Source organism: Solea solea, chromosome 16 (assembly GCF_958295425.1).
Source record: "Solea solea chromosome 16, fSolSol10.1, whole genome shotgun sequence".
In the NCBI taxonomy this organism is placed as follows: domain Eukaryota; kingdom Metazoa; phylum Chordata; class Actinopteri; order Pleuronectiformes; family Soleidae; genus Solea; species Solea solea.
Genome location: NC_081149.1, coordinates 2,616,201 through 2,621,200, shown reverse-complemented (window position 1 = coordinate 2,621,200; position 5,000 = coordinate 2,616,201). Strand labels below are relative to the sequence as shown.

General features: G+C 51.8%; 13 non-coding genes across 13 annotated transcripts in view; 2 read left to right on the top strand and 11 right to left on the bottom strand.

The window, feature by feature from the left end:
• Nucleotides 1-117: 117 nt before the first annotated feature.
• LOC131441362 (5S ribosomal RNA) lies at nt 118-236 on the bottom strand. The gene has a single exon (XR_009232028.1). It is a non-coding gene; the product is annotated as a 5S ribosomal RNA (ribosomal RNA).
• Nucleotides 237-532: 296 nt separating this feature from the next.
• On the bottom strand, nt 533-651 carry LOC131477503 (5S ribosomal RNA). The gene has a single exon (XR_009243838.1). It is a non-coding gene; the product is annotated as a 5S ribosomal RNA (ribosomal RNA).
• A 296-nt stretch (nt 652-947) lies between these two features.
• LOC131476289 (5S ribosomal RNA) lies at nt 948-1,066 on the bottom strand. The gene has a single exon (XR_009242665.1). It is a non-coding gene; the product is annotated as a 5S ribosomal RNA (ribosomal RNA).
• Nucleotides 1,067-1,362: 296 nt separating this feature from the next.
• LOC131477303 (5S ribosomal RNA) lies at nt 1,363-1,481 on the bottom strand. The gene has a single exon (XR_009243648.1). It is a non-coding gene; the product is annotated as a 5S ribosomal RNA (ribosomal RNA).
• Nucleotides 1,482-1,789: 308 nt separating this feature from the next.
• LOC131441829 (U2 spliceosomal RNA) lies at nt 1,790-1,982 on the top strand. Its single transcript, XR_009232425.1, has one exon. It is a non-coding gene; the product is annotated as a U2 spliceosomal RNA (small nuclear RNA).
• Nucleotides 1,983-2,106: 124 nt separating this feature from the next.
• Nucleotides 2,107-2,225, bottom strand: LOC131441370 (5S ribosomal RNA). The gene has a single exon (XR_009232036.1). It is a non-coding gene; the product is annotated as a 5S ribosomal RNA (ribosomal RNA).
• Nucleotides 2,226-2,513: 288 nt separating this feature from the next.
• Nucleotides 2,514-2,632, bottom strand: LOC131476288 (5S ribosomal RNA). The gene has a single exon (XR_009242664.1). It is a non-coding gene; the product is annotated as a 5S ribosomal RNA (ribosomal RNA).
• Nucleotides 2,633-2,928: 296 nt separating this feature from the next.
• On the bottom strand, nt 2,929-3,047 carry LOC131441319 (5S ribosomal RNA). Its single transcript, XR_009231988.1, has one exon. It is a non-coding gene; the product is annotated as a 5S ribosomal RNA (ribosomal RNA).
• Nucleotides 3,048-3,343: 296 nt separating this feature from the next.
• On the bottom strand, nt 3,344-3,462 carry LOC131477306 (5S ribosomal RNA). The gene has a single exon (XR_009243651.1). It is a non-coding gene; the product is annotated as a 5S ribosomal RNA (ribosomal RNA).
• Nucleotides 3,463-3,770: 308 nt separating this feature from the next.
• Nucleotides 3,771-3,963, top strand: LOC131442762 (U2 spliceosomal RNA). Its single transcript, XR_009233324.1, has one exon. It is a non-coding gene; the product is annotated as a U2 spliceosomal RNA (small nuclear RNA).
• A 124-nt stretch (nt 3,964-4,087) lies between these two features.
• LOC131477348 (5S ribosomal RNA) lies at nt 4,088-4,206 on the bottom strand. The gene has a single exon (XR_009243690.1). It is a non-coding gene; the product is annotated as a 5S ribosomal RNA (ribosomal RNA).
• Nucleotides 4,207-4,502: 296 nt separating this feature from the next.
• LOC131476287 (5S ribosomal RNA) lies at nt 4,503-4,621 on the bottom strand. Its single transcript, XR_009242663.1, has one exon. It is a non-coding gene; the product is annotated as a 5S ribosomal RNA (ribosomal RNA).
• A 296-nt stretch (nt 4,622-4,917) lies between these two features.
• The window catches only part of LOC131477305 (5S ribosomal RNA), a 119-nt gene continuing 36 nt past the window's right edge, over nt 4,918-5,000 (bottom strand). The window contains exon 1 of the ribosomal RNA XR_009243650.1: nt 4,918-5,000. This exon is cut by the window's right edge and continues 36 nt beyond it. This is a non-coding gene — a ribosomal RNA (5S ribosomal RNA).

The window sequence follows — 5,000 nt, the reverse complement described above, 5'->3', positions numbered from 1 at the left end:
TCTTTGAAAACCAAAGCACGGCTGGAACTAGAAGGACGTTAAGGTGTGCCTGTGCCCGTGCCCGTGTGTCAACGTAATTGCAAGCCCATGTTTCTTGTAAGGAAGCAGCAGTGTAAAAGCTTACAGTACCTGGTATTCCCAGGCGGTCTCCCATCCAAGTATTAACCAGGCCCGACCCTGCTTAGCTTCCGAGATCAGACGAGATCGGGCCTGCTCAGGGTGGTATGGCCGTAAGCCGACGGGCTGGGGACACAGACTCCTTTTATAGACTAGGCAAGGCCCCCTGCTCGTGGAGGAGCTCAAAAGTCAGCCTTTCGAACACACTGCACTTGAGCCTTTATCTCCACTACCTGCTACACTCTTTTCCAGTATTAGGAAGCTACACCAAGATGGGTAAGCTGCTCCCTATCTCCAAGCTTCTCACATGCTTGCAGAGCGACATCCAAGGCTGAAACTAGAAGGACGTTAACGTGTGCCCGTGCGTAAACGTAATTGCAAGCCCATGTTTCTTGTAAGGAAGCAGCAGTGTAAGAGCTTACAGCACCTGGTATTCCCAGGCGGTCTCCCATCCAAGTACTAACCAGGCCCGACCCTGCTTAGCTTCCGAGATCAGACGAGATCGGGCGTGCACAGGGTGGAATGGCCGTAAGCCGACGGGCTGGGGACACAGACTCCTTTTATAGACTAGGCAAGGCCCCCTGCTCGTGGAGGAGCTCAAAAGTCAGCCTTTCGAACACACTGCACTTGAGCCTTTATCTCCACTACCTGCTACACTATATTCCAGTATTAGGAAGCTACATCGAGATGGGTAAGCTGCTGCCCATCTCCAAGCTTCTCACGTGCTTGCAGAGCGACATCCAAGGCTGAAACTAGAAGGACGTTAACGTTTGCCCGTGCGTCAACGTAATTGCAACCCCATGTTTCTTGTAAGGAAGCAGCAGTGTAAAAGCTTACAGCACCTGGTATTCCCAGGCGGTCTCCCATCCAAGTACTAACCAGGCCCGACCCTGCTTAGCTTCCGAGATCAGACGAGATCGGGCGTGCTCAGGGTGGTATGGCCGTAAGCCCAGGGGCCGGGGACACAGACTCCTTTTATAGACTAGGCAAGGCCCCCTGCTTGTGGAGGAGCTCAAAAGTCAGCCTTTCGAACACACTGCACTTGAGCCTTTATCTCCACTACCTGCTACACTCTATTCCAGTATTAGGAAGCTACACCGAGATGGGTAAGCTGCTCCCCATCTCCAAGCTTCTCACATGCTTGCAGAGCGACATCCAAGGCTGAAACTAGAAGGACGTTAACGTGTGCCCGTGCGTCAACGTAATTGCAAGCCCATGTTTCTTGTAAGGAAGCAGCAGTGTAATAGCTTACAGCACCTGGTATTCCCAGGCGGTCTCCCATCCAAGTACTAAACAGGCCCGACCCTGCTTAGCTTCCGAGATCAGACGAGATCGGGCGTGCTCAGGGTGGTATGGCCGTAAGCCGACGGGCTGGGGACACAGACTCCTTTTATAGACTAGGCAAGGCCCCCTGCTCGTGGAGGAGCTCAAAAGTCAGCCTTTCGAACGTTCAAGAGTTTAAGTTGTTTTTGGTGGGCTTTGCTGTATGGCCGCGCCCTTTGAGTGTGTCAAATGTCAAGCAGCTGTCCGTCAAGGCTCAGAGGTGCACTTAGATCACCTTGGGGCGGAGGTGATCAGCAGCAGCCTTTGTTATGCGCACTTAAAAAACATGGCACCACAACAAGTAACTTGTGTGCCAAGATCTTGAGTTGGCCCCAGACACTTGTGGGCCATCGCTTCTCGGCCTTTTGGCTAAGATCAAGTGTAGTATCTGTTCTTATCAGTTTAATATCTGATATGTCCTCTATATGGGGATTAAATATTAAATGCATTTTTGAGCATTGGGAGGTGAAAACTGGGGCTTGCTCTCTTCACTCCTTGCATTGACCTGGCATTGCAGTGCCACCAGGAACGGTGCACCATTCTCTTTTTTCTGTGAAAACCAAAGCAAGGCTGGAACTAGAAGGACGTTAACGTGTGCCTGTGCCCGTGCCCGTGCATCAACGTAATTGCAAGCCCATGTTTCTTGTAAGGAAGCAGCAGTGTAAAAGCTTACAGCACCTGGTATTCCCAGGCGGTCTCCCATCCAAGTACTAAACAGGCCCGACCCTGCTTAGCTTCCGAGATCAGACGAGATCGAGCGTGCTCAGGGTGGTTTGGCGGTAAGCCCAGGGGCCGGGGACACAGACTCCTTTTATAGACTAGGCAAGGCCCCCTGCTCGTGGAGGAGCTCAAAAGTCAGCCTTTCGAACACACTAAACTTGAGCCTTTATCTGCACTACCTGCTACACTCTATTCCAGTATTAGGAAGCTACACCGAGATGGGTAAGCTACTCCCCATCTCCAAGCTTCTCACATGCTTGCAGAGCGTCATCCAAGGCTGAAACTAGAAGGACGTTAACGTGTGCCAACGTAATTGCAAGCCCATGTTTCTTGTAAGGAAGCAGCAGTGTAAAAGCTTACAGCACCTGGTATTCCCAGGCGGTCTCCCATCCAAGTACTAACCAGGCCCGACCCTGCTTAGCTTCCGAGATCAGACGAGATCGGGCGTGCTCAGGGTGGTATGGCCGTAAGCCGACGGGGTTGGGACACAGACTCCTTTTATAGACTAGGCAAGGCCCCCTGCTCGTGGAGGAGCTCAAAAGTCAGCCTTTCGAACACACTGCACTTGAACCTTTATCTCCACTACCTGCTACACTCTATTCCAGTATTAGGAAGCTACACCGAGATGGGTAAGATTCTCCCTATCTCCAAGCTTCTCACATGCTTGCAGAGCGACATCCAAGGCTGAAACAAGAAGGACGTTAACGTGTGCCCGTGCGTCAACGTAATTGCAAGCCCATGTTTCTTGTAAGGAAGCAGCAGTGTAAGAGCTTACAGCACCTGGTATTCCCAGGCGGTCTCCCATCCAAGTACTAACAAGGCCCGACTCTGCTTAGCTTCCGAGATCAGACGAGATCGGGCGTGCTCAGGGTGGTATGACCGTAAGCTGACGGGCTGGGGACACAGACTCCTTTTATAGACTAGGCAAGGCCCCCTGCTCGTGGAGGAGCTCAAAAGTCAGCCTTTCGAACACACTGCACTTGAGCCTTTATCTCCACTACCTGCTACACTCTATTCCAGTATTAGGAAGCTACACCGAGATGGGTAAGCTACTCCCCATCTCCAAGCTTCTCACGTGCTTGCAGAGCGACATCCAAGGCTGAAACCAGAAGGACGTTAACATGTGCCCGTGCGTCAACGTAATTGCAAGCCCATGTTTCTTGTAAGGAAGCAGCAGTGTAAAAGCTTACAGCACCTGGTATTCCCAGGCGGTCTCCCATCCAAGTACTAACCAGGCCCGACCCTGCTTAGCTTCCGAGATCAGACGAGATCGGGCGTGCTCAGGGTGGCATGGCCGTAAGCCGACGGGCTGGGGACACAGACTTCTTTTATAGACTAGGCAAGGCCCCCTGCTCGTGGAGGAGCTCAAAGGTCAGCCTTTCGAACGTTCAAGAGTTTAAGTTGTTTTTGGTGGGCTTTGCTGTATGGCCGCGCCCTTTGAGTGTGTCAAATGTCAAGCAGCTGTCCGTCAAGGCTCAGAGGTGCACTTAGATCACCTTGGGGCGGAGGTGATCAGCAGCAGCCTTTGTTATGCGCACTTAAAAAACATGGCACCACAACAAGTAACTTGTGTGCCAAGATCTTGAGTTGGCCCCAGACACTTGTGGGCCATCGCTTCTCGGCCTTTTGGCTAATATCAAGTGTAGTATCTGTTCTTATCAGTTTAATATCTGATATGTCCTCTATATGGGGATTAAATATTAAATGCATTTTTGAGCATTGGGAGGTGAAAACTGGGGCTTGCTCTCTTCACTCCTTGCATTGACCTGGCATTGCAGTGCCACCAGGAACGGTGCACCATTCTCTTTTTTCTGTGAAAACCAAAGCAAGGCTGGAACTAGAAGGACGTTAACGTGTGCCTGTGCCCGTGCCCATGTGTCAACGTAATTGCAAGCCCATGTTTCTTGTAAGGAAGCAGCAGTGTAAAAGCTTACAGCACCTGGTATTCCCAGGCGGTGTCCCATCCAAGTACTAACCAGGCCCGACCCTGCTTAGCTTCCGAGATCAGACGAGATCGGGCGTGCTCAGGGTGGTATGGCCGTAAGCCGACGGGCTGGGGACACAGACTCCTTTTATAGACTAGGCAAGGCCCCCTGCTCGTGGAGGAGCTCAAAAGTCAGCCTTTCGAACACACTGCACTTGAGCCTTTATCTCCACTACCTGCTACACTCTATTCCAGTATTAGGAAGCTACACCGAGATGGGTAAGCTGCTCCCCATCGCCAAGCTTCTCACATGCTTGCAGAGCGACATCCAAGGCTGAAACTAGAAGGACGTTAACGTGTGCCCGTGCGTCAACGTAATTGCAAGCCCATGTTTCTTGTAAGGAAGCAGCAGTGTAAAAGCTTACAGCACCTGGTATTCCCAGGCGGTCTCCCATCCAAGTACTAACCAGGCCCGACCCTGCTTAGCTTCCGAGATCAGACGAGATCGGGCGTGCTCAGGGTGGTATGGCCGTAAGCCGACGGGCTGGGGACACAGACTCCTTTTATAGACTAGGCAAGGCCCCCTGCTCGTGGAGGAGCTCAAAAGTCAGCCTTTCGAACACACTGCACTTGAGCCTTTATCTCCACTACCTGCTACACTCTATTCCAGTATTAGGAAGCTACACCGAGATGGGTAAGCTGCTCCCCATCGCCAAGCTTCTCACATGCTTGCAGAGCGACATCCAAGGCTGAAACTAGAAGGACGTTAACGTGTGCCCGTGTGTCAACGTAATTGCAAGCCCATGTTTCTTGTAAGGAAGCAGCAGTGTAAAAGCTTACAGCACCTGGTATTCCCAGGCGGTCTCCCATCCAAGTACTAACCAGGCCCGACCCTGCTTAGCTTCCGAGATCAGAC